Source organism: Protopterus annectens, chromosome 3.part0 (genome assembly GCF_019279795.1).
Source record: "Protopterus annectens isolate FY-2018-M chromosome 3.part0, PAN1.0, whole genome shotgun sequence".
Classification (NCBI taxonomy): Eukaryota; Metazoa; Chordata; order Ceratodontiformes; family Protopteridae; genus Protopterus; species Protopterus annectens.
Window position 1 is genome coordinate 1,084,419,634 of NC_056731.1, and position 20,831 is coordinate 1,084,440,464.

Genomic DNA, 20,831 nt, shown 5'->3' on the forward strand with positions numbered 1-20,831 from the left:
TCGGCACACATGCACACATGCATACATGCACACATGAACACATGCACACATGAACACATGAACACATGAAGACATGCACACGTGGACACATGAACACATGCACACATGCACACATGAACACATGCACACAAATACATTCCTCACTAAAACAGACACACATGCACACACACCACCAGCAATCCAGAACATACTCAATAGCGTGTGATGGTGGGGTACAGTATCACAAGCCAAACATTTATATCAAACGTGTCAGCATGCAGGACGTGTGTTGCTCAACCACATGCAGTGTGAGTGTAGACAGCCCATACTAATAACAGTATACATGGCTTTGATGCATGTGTGTTTTTGCTCAGTGATTGGCCTCACCTTGGAACGCAATGTGTACATGGACGCAGCATTGCTGTGCAAGTATTAAAAGCTCTGCAATGTCCTGTGCTCCATCACTCACATGTATACATACCATGGCTGGATATGTATCTGTGTGTCACATAGATATCCATTTCTGATTAGAGCATCTGTGTCGTTAGCAGATAATTGTGGACACAGGTTTAGCACATGCATGCTATGTATACACACAGGATGAGTGGTGCATGTATACCTGATGGAATACCATTGCTCAACATAGCAATTGTACAGTGGTTATGGTGAGTGTAGGACATATTGTGGACATGCCAGTGCCATCCATGACATGGCATGCTACAACACAACTGCAACATTAAACATCACACATGCATAGTATGTGTCATGTGACCTATACACTCAATAGCATTACAAGACATATGTGTGTCACTTTGTACAAATGGTGATTGCTATGCATATTGTGCATAGGTGCATATATTTGCACACACACAACATTGAGGTGCATAGGAATTAATGATATCTTTAGTACTGTGGCCACTGTAACTGGATGGGGTGTAGTACCATGAGCCATCATCATGCAGCATCATGTGGTCACTCAAGGCTACTAATGTGTGCCAGACCAGCACATAGCATGCTGTACCTGAACTGCAGTACCATGGCTACATTCACCATTTCACAGCCAGTTGTTACATGAGTTTGTAAGGTGCCCAATAGGGGGGCATTGCCTAACATGAATGTGTTATGTGTTGAAGACGGTCGCACAGCCACATGAGAGGCCTCTACCCCCTCAGGTATATTATGTGTGCTGTGTGGATGACATTTGTGATACTGGCGTGTGACCTTACTGCAGGTGTCTGAATACACCATGTGTAGCATGTTAACATGTACTGCATATGACACAGTTGTGTATGTTGTGTGCATGTGTATTGACTCTGCCTATCCAATGTCCACTACAGTGTTGCCACAATTGTGTGGGATGCTCTGTGTATTGCATGTGTTTGAGGCAGCTACTCACATTACTGAGATGTGCATAGTCTCACAGCAAACATGCATAGCATTCATTATGCGCACGTGTGTGACATGTACATGGCCTATACCTCACCTATGACATGCACATTTAATTATCAATATTAAATGTAGAACACACTCACCAGCATGGGTCTGCTGCCTTGCTGTCACACCAGAGAGACCTAAAAGGGTATTAGACAGTTTGTCAGTGGCAACAACTGTGGCATTGCTACTGTGTGTTTGCAATCTTACAGTAGTACAACGGTTGACAGTCACAGGCCTGCAGATTATATTCCTAATTATTATTATTGCACAACACTAGGCACCACATCTTCTAACTCACAGTACACATCTCACATAAGCATTATCTACCAATAGAGATGACAGTAGTGTACAGCTATGCCATATTACCTGCATGCTCCGTGTCAACTTGCTGGGTGGCTCTGGACTCCATGATGATGCATGTTAGTTGTTGTTGTTGTTGTTTGCCAGGAGCCACCTGGCTCAGGAGCAGCTCCTCCACTCTGGTGAGGGGGGGATGGATGGCTACCCCACCACCTGTGGCAAGCTGTTGTCTACGGATATCAGATGCACACTGCCAGACATGTCTAATTAAATCACTGCAGTGATGGCGTACCTGCTCATATGTCTGGTTATGCATGCCTGTGTCATTTACCCTATGGACAAGATCTTGCCACAGTGCAGTCCGCTCATGCTGGTCCTGGCTGGTTCTTGAGAAAAGCAGGGCATAGTGCTGAACCAAGGTGGCTGTAATCAGTTCCTCATCTGCTGGGCTATATGAGGGATTAAGATGGTGGGCCATGACCCTGGAAGACAATGAAACAATATTTGTGAGCAAGTCATGTGGCACACTTAACATTCTAAAGTACAGATATCAATTAACTGCCATATATAGCAACCTATTGGCTGTCAGAGGATACACACTTTCAATACCACATATCAGTGCTCAACCCACAACTGCTTGACAGTGCCTGGCACACACTATATATCAAACCATGTTTTGCACAGCAACAAAGATGAACCAGTATGTAAGACTATACAACAGTACATGGCACACTGTATGCGACACAATGCATCAACTAGCCACAGGGGGTATATATCAAGCTAATGCATAAAGTAACATGTAATCCATTGCAATGATTGTAAAGTCCAGTTACAGTATTACCCATATACCACACTAGTCATTGATGGCAAACCCCTGCCTAACATATGTGCACATTCGTTAATATAGGTGGCATACTGCTGTACTAGACTATACATGTTGCTAGATACACACCTATATCCTGTAACACACATATGACTGAGGCCATAGTACAGGCATACACACACACACATCAGACATACATACCAGACACAAAGGTATGGCAATCCACATGACCTTTACCTGTGTACCATACAGTACTGTGTGTCCGTAGTTACAAAACATTATGCCTGAGGTATGTCATCTGTGAGGACTACGGGGAACACACAAAACAGTGGTTCTAAGAAATGCGGGCATACACCATACTGTGCTGTTTAGGCATACAGTTTCAGGTAGCTCTACAGTTCATACAGGGGTTGAATTCACCAGCAGTAACACTCATACATGTACTGCTGCAGCCTGCAATGGAACACCCCAGTCGACACCAACGGACTATGTCAGTACGTATGGCATACTGCTTTTTCTGCCTAGCAATAGCATACACATCTTTTGCTGGGATCACAGCTAGGACACATAATACCATGGCAGAAACAGTTTCCCACTTAGCTATCACACATTTACAGAACTCGGACACATTCACCAACACATTCACCATCACACTCAGTCAACCTCACATAGCAATTATTGCAACAAGTACATGTGGGTGTGTATTGGTTCACAGGTAGGTTATAGGCTATTGGCCCTAGGGCCTATAGATGTCTAGCCATACGCTACCCTGGCCTTTGACACACAGGTAATTTCATTTCACGTGGCCCTGTCAAGCAGAGCCAGAGAGGTGATTCCCGGGGTGTATTTCCTATCTCCCATACAATCATCAGGATTATTTATGATGACTGCTAATTAGGAGCTTTGTTTGCTATTGATAGTTGGTTTGTTCCAGAGTATGGGATGTCTCTGAGATAGGAATCTATCCCTCCAGCATGTGCTGTTTATTGAGGTGACAAGGTTTAGGTCCCTAGAGCATGTAGCCTGCAGGGATTGTGATCTGTTTACGTGGAGCATGTCCAACAGCTCTGGGTTTGACATAGCTTTGTATGTTAGGCAGAGGTCACCTCTGGGTAGGCGGTATGTGACACAGTCTAGCTGTGGTTTTGTGAGACGGTCTGCATAGGGCATCTGTTTGAGACCAGTATTACTCTTTGTGAGGTATGTCTGTATCCTTTCCAGTTGCTGTAGATGTCTTGTGAGGTACATACCACATGGGGCATTGGACTCTATAATGGGTTTTATGTGTGTGGAGTAGAGGGGAACACTGACCTATATTTCCCTGGATGACACACCTTTTGTGATGATGTGTGCCACTTAGACAGATTACATGACTAGTGTGGCACTGTAATTATCAAAGGGGAGACTACTGTCCACCTGTGTCCCATGGTCTCTTATCACACCTTCGGTGTTAAGTACACTACCACCTATGTGGTAGTTAATGGGTACTGAGTTTTTGCAAGGAGGGATGCCAATGCAGTGTCAACATTGAGTTCGAGTCCATGGCTTTGTCACCAGGCATCTGTTGCAGTAAATATGACCCTCTCTCTCTCTCTATATATATATATATATATATATATATATATATATGTATACACATATATATAAACATCCATTGGTGTACATATAGATATACATATAGGCACATGTACAGTCCACCTTTCATGGTGGGAATATCAAGTATACAAAGGTTTTGAGGTATACAGTTATGTCATAATATTGCACAGTGTTGTGCGGAATCCATTGAAGGTGTTCTCAGCCCATGTAGCTTTAGCAGGCCTCACTGGCTGCAACACTGCAAACCTGACGAATCATACCCACAGTGTTTAACCACCACATGTCATATACCAGCACTGTATGCTGTCTGGTTTGCCACACACTACAACCTACATAGACATATACACATAACAACTTTCAACAACATGTATATGTCCACCTTTCACAAACAGTTGCAGTATGTCCCTTGCTCTATGCACATGTGCAGATGCTAATATATCTGACACAGACAGATTTCTCCGTATGTGTGTGCCATACACACACAAGGACCACACTGTTGTAAGTCCATGTGCCTCACGGCTGACCTGTTGGGCCTTGCTGCAACATGAACAGTTGTCACATGTGAGCACACAGTAATATTAGAGGGTGTATATATAACTGCAAATTCTAGATTAGCATACTAGCCTGGTACAGCTGTTGCCAATTCTAAGATACACGTTAATATGACTATCATGCATTTGTTACTCTGTCACATCCATGTTTATATAACTGTATGCGCTACTCCCCCAAACATACATTGTACACACTACTGTACAGAACACAGATAACATGGATCAGATGTTTGACATTTAATGCTGAACTACATATGTCACAGTCATATCCCACTGCACACAGCTACACACTGATTTCTCCATGGCAGTAGTTATGCAGGGCATCTGTGCATAGACACGTACTGCTGCCACATATGGATGATTCAAACTATGTAGAGTACTCTTCAAAAACATCTACTACATGCCAGTAAATACATATATGTTACATACCTTTGCTTTGTATGTGTTTGTAGTAGTCAATTCCATGTGTTTTGTACACTTTTTGTATATCTTATTTTTTTTTCAATGTTTTTTTCAATATATATTTTTTTCAATATATATTTTTTTTCAATATATATTTTTTTCAATATATGTTTTTTCAATATATTTTCTTTTATATATTTTTGTTTTTCTGTTGCTGTGGTCTGTGTCTCTCTCTCTCTCTCCGTACCTGCAATGAAATGATTGCATGTGTGGACAGCAAGTACAGCCTGCTTTTATAGGTATCTGCACATGTGCATGTGATGGCCTCTGCACCAATTGTTGGCCACCATTTGGCAATTGCAGGCAGCTTGCTGTGTGGTACTTGAAGTACTCACTGTCATAGCAACCAAATGCTATAAATTGCAAAGTCAGGTAGGTGTAGCCCTTTCAGCTTTCCAAAGTGGGGACCATGCTTGTTTGCTCTGGACACAGTTGTGAAAGTCAGAAGGTTGGTATACTTCTTGTATCTGATGCTAGGGGTGTAGCCAGTGATTTGAATGTTGTATTCAGACCTGAATGTTGCCACTTCCAGTACACAGTTGTCAGTGTAGAATTGTATTCACCCCTACAAATGCTAACACAAGATACATGGGAGTATGTAGTTTCTTTTCTACTTATACAATTAGCTGCCATACATACGTAGTTATTGAGATGTTTTCATTTGGCACATGAACTGATTGTAAACAGCTATACTGTGGATATTAATGTACTCACTTCTGCACAGTTTGTGTTTTGTTTGTTGACATTAGCACATGATGCTCATGAAAACTGGACAATTCCAGTACTGAGTATGCCTACCTACATCCTTGCTGGACCTTGATCACACAGGTATTTTGTACATTTGGGTGGGGATTGTCCTGCTATGATACTGTGTTGGGGGTTGTAAAGTGCTGCTGTAACATTATTTACTGCTAAAATGGCTGGTTCTGTTATCACAGTCATGTAAGGCAATTCCACAACAACTGCTGGTAAAGTTCCACAGAACAGGTTTTGTGTTATGACAATCCTATCTTTCCTTTACATTCACTAATTCTGATGCATGATATATATATTTCAGCAACAACCTGCTGTATATCTACTGTGGCTTATTGGTACTTCATGCAGTCTAGTGTGTCCAAGGTCTGGGGTTCGAGACTGACAGTTGTATTTTATTTTGCTGCTTAGCAGAACAAGGGCCCTCACATGCAGGGTGACTAAAGCACTTTTAAGCAGTTGTAAGCGGGTTTGCGTGGGTTTGTGCAAAGCTTAGCAATACTTAGCTAAGCGCACACTCGCGCAAACCCGCTAACTACTGCTTAAAAGTGCTTACTCCCGCTAACCCCCGCGCTCATTTCTTTGAAAGAAAAGAAAATGGAGAGATAGGAAAGTGGTGAAAAAGGGGCACAAAGAGGGAAAGACAGTAGAGAAAACAGCTCGGGATGTGCAGGATGAGTGTAGGGAAGGTCCATAGCTTCCCATTTCTTTAACAGCAACAGTTGTGCATATACTAGTAATTTGGATGGAAATTTGAAAGCTTCCACCCCTGAGAGAGGGGTAAGGACAACAAAGTATGTTGTACTGCCAATTAAATTTCAGTTTATGTGTCCAGCGGACATGTGGGCAAAATGGGAAGCTATGTATGGGGCGTAATTTTTTTGTGGGAGCAGATTACCCATTTTTTTGTTCAGGTGAGAGCGGAATGTGGGGTAGGGGAAGTAGGTATATTTTGGGAGGCAGGTTGGGGAGGTAAGCAGACAAGACAAACAAGATGCATACAGGGGCAGAATATGACACATGTGGTGGGTGAACACCATTGACAGGGAAGGATGTTTGGAAATCGCAAGCCCATGAGCCCACAGATGGCAACAGTGGAACTGAGATCCCCACCCATGGGCAGTCACCACTGCACCTTCACAGCCCAGAGGGTGGCTGTGCTGGGACTGCGTGGGAGGGGCAGGCTCACCCGTGAGTCATGCCACTCTTGCCTCGAGCTGGCGTAGAGGATCAGCGACTGAACGCTCAGTCTCCCTACGCACCACAGCCCGGATCATTTGGAGGGTGATAGGTGGCCCTCCTCTGGCCATGCTTGCACAGGGGGATGAGCCCCATCCCCTGCAGTGCTTCCACCCGAAGGTGGCACAGGACTAACGGAGGAGGAGGTCCAGGGCTGGGCACCTGACCTGCTGGTGCCAGGTGCCATCGCCAGCTGAAGTGGGACAGGTGGGTCCGCTGGGACCGGCATTCCCAAACGTTCTATGTTTAGGAGGATTTAATGACAATATGGGTTAGTAATAGCCAACAGCATTCCAATTTAGTTGTAACAGCATACAGTAGTATTCCCATTAACCCAACACACCAGAGTTCCAACAGTTGAACAGCAAGTATAACACATGCATATATAGAACAACAGTGGACATTCCAACAGCATGCAGGATTGATTGGTGGCAACAGGCCACCAAGATTGTGGTATGTGAACAGGGCACATGCATCAAAGTAAATGCAGATATTTATAAACCAATAGGACATGTGTCCCAACAAATGTTATGAGATTAGACATACCCATTGAGGTGTGGAATTGCATTGTTTATGCACATACAGTAGGGTGTAAAAAGATACCTCCATTATCAACTTATATATACTTATAGTTTACACTACATTCCTATTGACTGCAGTTATATATCCCCTACATGTATTATTACACTAGGCAATGTCCGTTAAATTGTGAAATGGGTTTTGCTAGTTCTTGATATACCTGACCTGTATCTGACATACAAACTGTCCAGGATGCAGATGTTACTGCTACGTATTTATATATGTTATTTATATTTATATATCTATATATCTGGATGTGTTCAGGTGACATTATCAGGTATATGTTAACAGCCCCCTACATTTCTAGCAGCACACTGACATTTCTGGGGAACATGATAACAAGCTACTCATGTGCCAGATTAACCTGTACATGCCAGCCATGAACCGACAGTTGAGGACTGTAACAACTAGTCACCATCCCCACAAGAGGAGAAAACATACTTGATCTCATCACAACGAACATGGGAGTACAATGTTCAACACCGGAAGTATACCCCTCACTGGTGAGATCTGATCACAAACTAATCTCGCTGGAGGTCCTCATCCCGCCCCCACCCGAAATGAAAAAGACCACAGTAAAGAACTTCTCGAAAGCCGACTTCACACTTCTAAAGACTAGTGTGGTCTCCTTTAAGGCCCCTGAGCCGGCGGTTAACATTACTCAAACCGCTGAATCACTTACAAATGCCTTCTACCAGCACCTGCAGGGCTGCATGGATCAGGCAATCCCAAGCAAAACAAAGACTCTTTGTACCAAAGGCAAGCATCCAGTCTGGTGGACCCCAGCCATAAACAAACTCTACAACAAAAGGAGAAAGCTACTATAAGATAGAGCAAAATCCTTAAAAGGTAAGACACCGCTGATCACTATAAGTAAAAAGCTAAGAGCTCTCATAAAATCATCCAAAGCTAATTTTGAGAAAAAAATAGCTAAGGACTCTAAAGACAACCATAAGGCATTTTTTAGCTATGTCAGAAACCTAGGAGGAAACTCCCAGATATGCTCAGAATTAGTTCAAAATGACGTGAAGATTACTGATCCTACAGACATTGCCAACATACTGGCTGACAGGTTCAGTGCAAACTTCTCCCTCCCCCTAAAGGAGAGATATCTGTACCAAATGATTGTAGCCCCCAAACATCTCTAACGCCCAGGTGAGAACTGCTCTCCAAGGCAAAGAACACAACATCCATGGGACCTGATGGTGTCCCCGGCTGTGTGCTCCATGAACTCAACGAGGAATTAAACCCACAGTTAGGACAGCTGTTTAATCTTAGTCTCACCTCCGGATACGCACTCCAGGAGTGGCGCACAGCGACTGTGGTCCCACTCCACAAAGCGGTGCCTCCACCGACCCTGGAAATTACCGTCCCATTAGCTTGACAAGCCTTATCTGCAAAGCCATGGAGAGGATCATAATGGATCTCATAAATAAAGACATAGGGAACTTGCAGACTTTGGATCCAACCCAGTTTGGCTTTGTCAAAGGCAGATCATGCCTTTTAAACTTGGTTGACTTTTTCAAACAGTCACCAAGGCCATTGACGAGGAAAGGCAGTCCATACAGCCTACCTAGACCTGGCGAAGGCTTTTGATACAATACCTCACTCGGGTATCATTGAAAAACTCATCAACTTAAATGTAAACCCATACATTACAAGATGGGTTGCAAACTGGCTGAGTGACAGAACCCACAGGGTCAGAGTTGCTGGCGCCATGTCAGACTTAAAGCCTGTCACAAGTGGTGTCCCACAGGGCTCAGTCCTGGGCCCACTCTTGTTTCGCATCTACTTTTCTGAAGTACAAGCAAACACAGGAGGGTTATGGCTGACAAAGTTTGCAGATGACTGCAAACTGGGCGCCGTAGTTGAAAACACATCCAACACAGATATCCTTCAGAAGGGTCTCACAGAAACGGATAACTGGTGCCAGAGCCATGGCCTAAAGTTAAATGCCAAGAAATGCATAGTCATACCCTTCGGGAAAAATAAGGTTACCCCTAGCTACCATATAGGTGGCAATCCCCTGAACACAGAAGAAGTTATTAGGGACCTGGGAACCCAGGTTGACAGTAGCCTTTCATTCAACACTCATATTGCAACAGTAGTTAGGAAGACCTTCTACATTGCCCACCTTATCATGAAGGGATTCACATCTAGATCAAGGGAAGTCATAGTCTCCCTATACTCATCACTCATCAGACCAATGATCGAGTACAATGCCCCATTCGGAATGTATCTGACCCGACACTTGCAGCAGCTGGAGAGGCCACAAAAGTTCCTCACCAAAAGGATAAAGGGTCTCAAAAATCTGTCTTATGCTGCCCGACTGAAAGAACTCCAGTTATATTCAGTTGCTTACCGCTTGCTCAGAGGTGACCTATGCCTGACATACAAGGCCATGTCAAACCCAGATTTGATGAACATGCTTCATCTCAAAAATCTAGATCCCTCAGAGCCACAAGGGCGGAGACTTAAACCTCGACACTGTTATTAATAGGACGTGCTGGAGGGATAGATTCATCACCCAAAGACTCCCTATGCTGTGGAACAAAATCCCGGTTTATGTGAGGCAGAGCACCTCGCTGGCCTTGTTCAAGAGGAATCTTGACCAATGGATGGGAGATCGCAGATACACCCCAGGGGTTACCTCAGTGTCACTGCTCGACAGAGGCACAGCAAAATAATGGGCATAGTTTCTCCAAACTAAAGGGGTGGCGTAAGCCACAAAACTATGGGCTAGGCTTATAAATGCCCTTGGGCAGATAGCCTAGTATGTGCCTATGAACCTATGGACCTATATATGCTTAACAGCTACTGGCACTCCCTTCATCCACTTTATATGGGCCTACCCATGTGTGGGTTGACTGCGCTTAATACAACAGTGCTATTTCTATAATGCAAGGGTACAACAACATATTGAAGAAAGTGACATGGACACACTCCAGGAATTATACCTTTATTAATTACATTACACACTTTTCTAGTGGCTCTCTCATTTATTTGATATATCAGTGCATGCAGAGGACTTTTATTCAAAACATATTATACCTTTATTAATGGGTTACAACACCTTTTCACGCTGTCTCACTTATTTTATATAACAGTACATGCAGAGAAGTTATTCAAGACTTATTATACCTTTATTAATGTGTTACAACACTCTTTTTCAGGCTCTCTCACTTCTTTTATATGACAACACATGCAGAATAATTACTAACCTGCCTAGTGGCACAGCCTTAGCAGCTTATCTTCATAGGCTTGCTGATTCGCAGCACGGACACCTGCAGCTGTGAAGTAAATGAAGGGATATTGAGACATACCTATCCATAATATAGACTACAATAGCAAATCTTACATATTTCATTCCATGGCTACATACTCAGTAGTGGGGCATTTTCCATTTCATGGGCCTCCTGTATCCACTGGTTCAGTCAGTCCTCCTTGGGTCTCTTCAGGTCTGAGTAGTGGAGTCTGACCTGCTCACCAGTCCGAGGGATGCCCGTGGCACTGGTGAGATCATGTGCTAGACGGTTCCAGGCTTCCGCTTTGTACTCAGTGCCTTGAAACTGGCCCTGCAGGAGTCTTGCATCATGATGATGGATGAGGAGCCAAACCATTACTTTTGACTCCTCAATGCCCCACCGTTGTGCTTGAAAATGAGATCCCTCTCCAACACCAGCCATACTGTCTGCAGATGGGAGCTACAACCAGTTATGGCAATTATTCCCACCTATGGAGCTTAAATATGCCTCATTTCCCACACTTATTTGTGATTGGCTGGTTTTGAAAAATCTCAGCTAAAAGCAAACCTGCTTAGCAATGGGTAAACTTCCATTGATATATATGTGTGTGTTGGAAATGCATCCATATGTAAAGCTGTCATGGCTTAGTGGTTTAGTACTGTGATTGTGGTGCATAGTATCCTGGGTTCGAGGCCTGTCATTGCTTTTTATTTTACTACTGGCCAGACCGTCTAGGAGGTATGGCTATGTTTAGCTGACTTTGCTCAACTTTGCCCAATGTTGCTCAGCGTTGCTCTACGTTGCTCTACGTGCCCACCGTTGTGCTTGTTAGCACGGTGCGCAGCTCCACACAAACATGTTTTGTTTCCGCTAGTTGGCACGATGCGCAGCTCCATGCAAAGCCATTGCACTAGTTAAAGCAGTGCTAAGCTATGAGCAATTATACTTAACTGTGCTTAATACTAGTAAACTTTGCTTAACAGTGTGTCACATTGCTTAAAATACGTTACTTATGCATTTATCAGTATGCATGACCATTCCACCTTCTCATATATATATAAAATATCTTTCACTACCACATAGGCCATTTCAATGCATTTTACTAAAATTTAAAAGGTAAATGTCAGGAATTATTTTTATGCACAGATTTCCTACAGAAAATGGGAAGGGGAATGGTGGGACTCGAACTGGAAATGCCTCCTCTTTGTGCAAAAGCTCTACCACTATGCTATTGCTATTTGGCTTAGTTTTCATATAAGTAGTTTATTATCCTCTTCGATGTCTACACTGCTAACTGTAGCTAAGCAATGGGCAAACCTGCGCATACACGCGCAAATACGGGCAGCTATATCAGGAATGATAAAAAAAAAGGAAAGCTTTACATTTTAAACTTGTACAGGGATTTAGAATGTGGGGGAGTGTAGTGTTGGGTATATAGACATTTGAGCGGACTCGCTCATTTCAGTTGACATTTGCAGTTTAGGCACTTGCAAGGGCATGGATATTTGAGCTGCTCGGCAGACTAACACACCCCCTGCGCTCGTGCACACTCTGTGTTAGCCTTAGAGTTGAGTCAGCACGCCTTCATGAATATGCATGATGTGCTGACGTCATACTCTTAGACTGCAGTTTCCGAGTAAGACTTAGTTAGTCTTACACAGAGGATTAGTGAATCCCGGCCATAAGTCTTTTGTATTGAAATGCATATGATAGTATTTGTAATAAAGGACAGGATTATGGTATTTTCAGAAGCTCATTAAATTTGTTGGAGACTTGCAGTAATCTTTGCAGGCTTTACCCATAAACTAAACAGAATGCCAGTCTATCATGTGTGGTCCATAACCTGTGTTGTAATCCTCTAAGCAATTTATCTTGAGCTTCTTTCTTTTTTGTTGTTCATTTTTTTTTACTTTCATCATGTTTTCCCCATGAAACAAGTAGATAGTTCTTGTCAGGCAGCAAGTCCTTTTTGGATAAGAAACATTTTTACAAGTGGCGGTATCAGTGAGAGATTGCTACTTTCAACATGTCACTTGATATTTTTATAAAGCTGAATATAAATTATAATTACAACTACAGTGCAAGGAGAAGTGGTTTGAGTTGAGTGCTACTTTTTTTATACTTGATTTTGACTGGCATTCCAATAATATATTTAAAAAGTAATTTATTTTTTCATGCCTCACAACCGTTTTGTTTACATATAGATATTAAGTAAGCTGTCATGTAGCCAATGCATTGAAATATTTTTTTTTCTTCTCCCCTTCATTTTGTCTTGATTGGACTCTCATAATGATGGTTTGGCACCCAGGGCAACTTATTTAATTAAAGTCCCAGTTTTTGTGGTTTTGAGCATAACTCTGCCTCTTTCTAGTTGGCCACACCCCTTCCCATTGACCCCACCCATTCAACTGTCTCCTGCAGCCCTCCTTTGATTTGAAGTCACCAGCCGCCACTGCAAACTACATCTCATAAACTAGCAATTGTTTTTTAGCTCCATTTTCTGGGACTTGCTTGACAAAACTATTTGTCTTTCAAACCATGTTTTCTCTTTAACTAACAAGAGCTTAAGTGCATTCCTGTACTTGTTAAATATTTTTTAAAGAAAGGTATGGAACAGATATAGAGGAAAATGTAAACTTCAAATACTTAGTAGCAGGAGAGAAAAAAACATTGTATCAAACATGTAGTTGCTGTGTGACTTGTAGTCTATTGGCTGTTTACTGTATCATATTAAATACAGAAAAGGCTGAGACCTACTCTCATCACTTCTCTTAGCAGTGCCTGAAAAAATGTGCAAAATACAAAGATATGTTTTTCAAGCTGAAACTATAGGGCTGTTAAGAACAATTGACATACTATAACTGACATATAACCAGAAATCACCTCAGAAATGCAAAACAGATGCATCAGTCTGGAACAGTTTCTATCCCTCAGAATAGTTAAACATACCATTTTCATAGGTTAGTACTAGGCTAGCTGCATATGTGGGACATGTTAAGCCTAGCCATTGCCTCTCACTCAAAGGTGAGAACCAAACTCTTCATCTTGGGTATGTGAAGTAAACAGCTTATCCATTGTGCCAACCCCCAACCCTATGTCATTTGGTGGTCTTTTTCTCTTGTTAAAAATAATGCTTCCATGCTAGATTTAACTACAAAAAGTCTGAAAAAACTGTTTGCCCTTGACCTAGATGCATGGTCTATTTCCCTAGTGATGTGTTATTGCTCATTGACCTGAGGTTAATGTTCAGGTTTGGCATTACTCAGAAATGTGTTCACAAGAAAGTATACTAAAAGTATTGTTTAGGTGCAAGTATGCCATGGGAGCCACATAACCATTATCAACATCTTCCATTAACCCTTTGAAGAACTTTACAACATTTTCCTTTGCAATTATATTAAAAAAGTTATCCAGTTGCTTAGATGAATATCTATTTTATATTTCTTTTCTGTGAGTAAAGGCTCATTGATGTAAATGTTATTTCATTTTAACTTCCAAAATAGAAGTCATTCTATGCTGTTTTTGTAGATTCTGACTTTAATGTCACTCAGTGGTTAATACAAGCTTTTTTCACATTTTAAAAAAATCTTAGCTATGTACTAACATTGTCCCCACTTGAAAAACATTGCAAGCATCTTACTACAGTGTTAAAGCAGATTTCAATAAGGTGACTTGGACATGTAAAGAGAGAGATACTCCCCACACAATACATCAGCTTTCAAGGAAGTTTTAAAATCAAACCTTCTATGGCTATTTGGTGTTACTATTTACTTCATATTTACCCAGACTAACTCAATATACACAGATAAGACCTTTACAACTGAATTTTCAACATAACTAAATAGTTGTAGAAAGAAAGCAGTCCCTACCCCCTATCAAATACAGAATACCCATAACAAAAACAGAATACATGCATAAAGTATGAAGACAAAGCCCTACTGTGAAATTCTCATATAAAAAAATCAAGAACAAAATTAATAAAGTCTAAAGTTGTTATGTTATGGAAGTTAAGATACTCTCCATCTTTAAAGTGTACTCAAACAAGCTAGCAAAGAACGTATGGCAGCCTTTAGAAAACATAGAGCTGATTGAGAATTTGACATGGCCCCTGAAGCCAAAAGTAATTATAAATACTTTTTAACTACATTAAAAAGTTAAGAAATACAGCCATGAATATTTTGAATTGACCCACAATAACACCACAAATTTACATTCAAACAAATATCTTAGCTAGTAAACACCATTTCACCACCATTATAAAATAGCCCCTTTATTCCTCAGTCTCTCACCCCTTTTAGTATAATTTTGGAACAAATCCCAGTAGTCTTATCTGACACAATGAACACCTCATTCAGGAGCCCTGATAATATACTAGGTGTCTTGATAATTATTTCTAGGTATGATCCGTCATATCCTTTACTGAACCTGTTTAAATATCTTTTCAAATGGCTAACTCCTCACATCTTACAGAAAAGCTTCTTCATAAAGAAGGTCTAAACATTGACTCTGGCATTTATTGACAACTCAGTTATACCATTCTTATTTGGAAAGCCATGATATGTAACATTTCTGAGATCAGAAATCTAAACATAGGTAATAGCTTAGCTTTAGACCCACATCGATTTAGCTTTGTTAAATGTAGGATAAATGCTGTAGATGCCTTCAAAAGATTACCTGAAGCAGCTGATGATGGTTATGTGGTGCCATTAACATATCTGTATCCAGCCAAAGTTATTAATATTATCCCCCATTAAGGCATTAAAGCTAAACAGCATCCAGTATGCAGTGAGGTGGATAGCAAATTGGGTGACAGACTAAACAGACATCATTAGAGTTGCATGCACCCCTTCAGAAAGGAAAAATTATGTGTGAGAGATTTCACTTCTTTTTATCATTTATTTCTCTTATCTACAAGTCATTATCCAGGGTGTGTGTTTTTGGTTGGTAATTTACACAATTTGTAGATATCTATTAACTAACGGCTGTCATTTGAACACTATTGATGTGGGAATACCCTAGGAGGGGAGGAGTATTCAAGTATCCATAATAACTGACAATGCTGGAGATTTAGGAACTCTTGCAGGACTCCCAGTCTTTGACCATCATGTGTACACTGCAGATAGAAGGCCTTTCATCTGGCACAGTTAATAAACTATTACATTTTCTCTAGGACCAATGTTCATTGTATTAATCTGTTATCCATTATTGAATATAATACCCCCTTAATATATGCCTATCAAATTATATCACTCAACTGGAAAGGTCACAGACTTTCCAAATCAAAAGTTCACAAGTCTTAAGTCATTTAAATGTCCCAAATGACTAGCTGCACCCTCTCTTTATTCTGTTTTTGCAGACTTCTCTGCAGTTACCCATGTTTGGTCTTTTGAACCATGAAATACCCCACCCTCCTAGATGCATTTTGTCTTTATAGAACTAATGACTCTACAAACACACATTAAAAATATCTCCGTCCCTACCAACCAATTAATAGGGCACAGTTCTGAGACAAGTTATTTCCAAATGACTTTTCTTGTGGTGCCACACATTGATACACAGTTGTATAGATTGTGGACGTAGGCAGGTGTTTGACTCTAGCAATGTGTACCTAGCCTGAATGTGTCTGAAAATAGTGGCCAAAGAAATGGATTATTCAACAAATCTCATGTGTGCAGCTCCACTTAGTGGTAAACATTTACACCAGTAAAGTGATATTCCAACTTTCTGGGGAGTGTTTTTCATGATGGATACAAGGGTTGAGGTGTGATTATGACATCTGGTTATTGGATAGGTTTATAATAGTCTGTAAACTGATTGCCTAATATTTACCTATGAAATATATCACCAACCTATGGCATAAACTAACCATTTATAATAAGAAAAGCAGTACCCTAAATGAGAATAATCTAAAAGTTATGCTGGGTGCACACAAATTCTCCCTGTCTCTATCCTGGGTATCCATCCATGAGGAAAGAAGCAACTCTTAATGGTAAGTGTCCTGGCCCTATTTAATAATGTTTTTAGAACACCTGTTTGCCCAGTATCTATCTATCTACCTGTATATCTATTTGTCAATGATCCTCACCTTTATTTATTTATTTATTTGACATATGTCAACCAGGTTGGTCCAATTGAGCCAGTAGTCCATTTCCAGTGGAGACCTAAGGAGAAAAGCTCCGGAGTTACACAGACAAATGCAGTAATATAAACATGACAAAAATATTTATAAGTACAGCAAAAAAATTGAAAATCTTATTGTAAATACAATAAAAGAAATTATAATACAGAGATATGATTATAATACAGAGAAGATATTTAATGTAGAGTTTAATATATACATACATATTTACATGTGAAGTAGTAGCCTAACTTGTGGGTCTACAATTTGACAAACTGTGTGTTTAGAGAAAAAAAAAATGGAGGAGTGAGATGTTTGTGTAAAGGACAGTGGGAATGAAATAGTGTAGAGGATTAGGTAGGGTCATGAAAGGGGCAGGAATTTGTGTTAAGTAGGAGTCCTCTAAGTTCCTTTTTGAAGTGCTAGGGGTGGGGGATGGTTCATGGTTCTTATGTCTGTGGGGAGTTTATTCCAGGCCTGGGCTACAGAGCATTTGTATAGCCATTTTTCAATGTTTTTGTTTGGTTTATAGATGTCAAGGAGTTGCTGATTGGATGTACAGAGATGATGATTGGGGTTGTAACAGGATACAAGGGAGGAGAGGCAAGGGCAGGAAGTTGATTTATATAGTACTGAATGTGTAATTTGTAATTGTGACAATAGGAGTTGTTGGGGGAATTCTAGCCATTGAAGTGAGTTGAGGGCAAGGCAGTGGTGTGAGTTGTGCAGAGAGTCAGTAGCAAATCTAGCTATTTTGTGGTAAGTTTGTTGGAGTTTAGATAAAATTGAACACTGTATGTTAGTTAGGATTGGGGCAGTATAGAGAATGTAGGGAAGGAGAAGTGCCTAAGGCAGGGAGACTCTAAACTTCTGAGGCAAGAAATTTGTATTTTTGGCATAGTAGACCTGCTCTTTGGTGGGGTTTTTTTGATACTTTGCTGAATATGCAAGTTAAATTTTAGTTCATCATCAATAATGGTACCTAAGAGCATAGTGTGGGGTTCATGTTTAACTGTGGTCTTGTCAAAGGATGTGATGATAAAGGCTGATTTCTGGCAAGAGAGAGGACAAGGAAGAACTAGCAAGAGTTTTTTTTTTTTTGGGGGGGTTAAGATGTGCTGATTATCAGAGATTCACTTTTTGATGGAGAGGAAAGAGGTTTGGTTATAAGTGTGGAGATCAGAGATATTGTTGGAGATAGAGATTAGTGAATCATCAGCATATTGAATAAGGGAGGATTGTTTGCAAAAGGTATGGAAAGCATTGGTAAAGATATTGAACAGAAGGGGGCCTAAGATGGAACCCTGGGGAACACCAGATGTGATGGGTAGGAAGGACGAGCAGGAAGTGAGCCATCTGAGTGATTGTTGCCTATTGGAGAGGTAACTGGTGAACCAGCCAAGGGAGGGACCAGAGACTGAGATCAGTAAGTTTTGATAGAAGTATTGCAAGAGAAACATTATCAGAGGCTTTGGAGAGGTCAAGGAAAGGACAGGATATATGTTAGTTATTATCTTTGGCCTCAGCTACAGTGTGAGTAAAAGATAACAGTGCAGTGGCAGTTTTGTGGTTTGGCCTGAAGCCATGTTGAGTGGGAGTTAGTAGGTTTTCATGGAGAAGAAAATTGAGCAACTGAATATGAATGCATTTATTAAGTATTTCTGTGAGCTGGGAAAGTATGGCTATGGGTCTGTAATTAGATGGGTCAGTAGAATTCTTGACTTTATGCAAAGGGATGGCACAGAAAGATTTCCAAATGTCTGGGACTGTGGCTTCTTGAATGGATCTATTAATTAGCAGGGATACAGGCTAGGCTATGGATTCAGCTGCAAGTTTGAGGAAGATAGGAGGAATGTTTTCTGCATGCATTTGTGGGATGAGACAAGTTGGGGGAATCCATGTAAGTTGATAATAAGTTGTGGGGAGTCAGATGATAGTTTAGACCAGTTAATATTGACATCTACAAGAATGATAGTTTCATAGGATATATTGTGGGACAAACAGGACAGAATATGCTCAAGGGTGGAAATATTATTCCATGGAGGGATATATACGGAGGCTATGGCAAATTTCTCATGTGAGTTTAAGTGGCAATTTAGGATAAGTAGTTCAGCAGGGTGGCAATTGGGAATAGAACTGACTACAGGTGAGAGATTGAGTTTGTCTGAGTAGAGGATGGCAATGCAACCCCCAGTTTTTGGTATTCTGTCAGCACGGTAGCTATTATATCCAGGTGGTAGTATTTCATTGTTGGTGATATGGGGTTTTATCCAGGTTTCTGATAGGGTTAAAATGTGTGGGGAGGTATGGGCTATCCAACTGTCATGTTCAGTGGTTTTGTTAATGAGGCTTTGGATGTTTAGAGAGTAGATAGTTTTTTTTTTTGGAGAAGAAGTGGGAGGGGCAAGGAGGGTGGGGAGGGTGTGGTGAAGAAGGAAAGGGAATTGGAGGAAGAGGTATTGAGTATGGTGTTGGGGATGGAGTAGGCGGACCAGAGTTAGGCTGAATGTCTCCAGAAAGAAGTAAATTACTAGTGGATATGTTGAAAGGAGCAGTGTGTATAAATTGTAGTGTTTTGGTTTTAGTTTGAAAGAGAGAGGGGTGTAGTAAAGTGTTTTAAATTTATGAAAGCAGATGTTGGAGAAGTTGCAGAGAGATGGGGAGATTATAAAATAGTGAATGGTATCAGTCTTGATAGGAGTGGTTGTGATGGCAGAACATATATGTGGGTGAGAGAGGTTCATGTGATAAGAGGTTGAAACTGTGAGAAGAATAAGAAGTGAGAAAGTTAAGTAGATGTACATTGTGAGGTTTGAAGAGTTTAGAGATAAAATGGGGTAGAGGGGGATAGTTGAAAAGGGGAAGTGATGTGACTCTAGTGTGAGTGTCTTTAAGTGGGAGTGGTTATTGGGAGGAAGTGGATGTTGATTGGTTGCGCAAGTAGGGAAGGGGTGTGTTTGGACAGCATAAATGTAAGGAAAGTGGGGGTGGTTGGGAATGGGGGTAGGGTATGGGTGCAAACTGAGTTTGAGGTTAGCAAGGGTGAATGGAGTGGGGATACACCAGGAAATAATGAGGAATCACCAACAGAAACAATCTAAAAGCAGGTAAGTATAGTGACCAATAATTGTGAGAGGAAGGAGGAGACAGAGAAGACTATAGAGTCATCCAGAGTATTCCTCAGGGAAAGTGGCAGCAAAGCAAGAATACGGAAGCTAGTATAGGGAACCAAAGTATGGTGGAGTGAAGGTTAAACTGAAAGAAGAGTGCAGAAATGGACAGAAAGAGAGCAGCAGAAAAAGGTTATTGGTAATATGTAGGTATAGTGTGTGGGAGAAGCAGGGTGGGAATAGCAGAGAAGGTAAAGATAAGGAGTGGCATGATGATGTGCAAGCAGCAGCAAGCTATGGAAGAGCACTACTAGGATGAGTTAGATAGCAATATTGTGAAATTATTAGGACATACTTTATACACAGGTTATAGGTAAATAGTACTGTTGTAAGGACTGTAGTTCAGTTAAGTTCCAGTCATGCAAAGGTAAGATAAGGTCTGTGGGCTTGATAGTGTTATACTGTTAACCTGAAAAAGAGAAAGAGAGGAGAGAAATTAGAATACACAGAGAATCCCAGTAATGTCAGCCAATTAGAGTAACTTAAAGGTGTTGGATAAGAGAAGCTGCTGGATGAGTGCTCATGTGTAGGGGGAGGCGCTAGATTTCTTGTGTGAGAGGAATGAATGAATGTGCTTGCCAA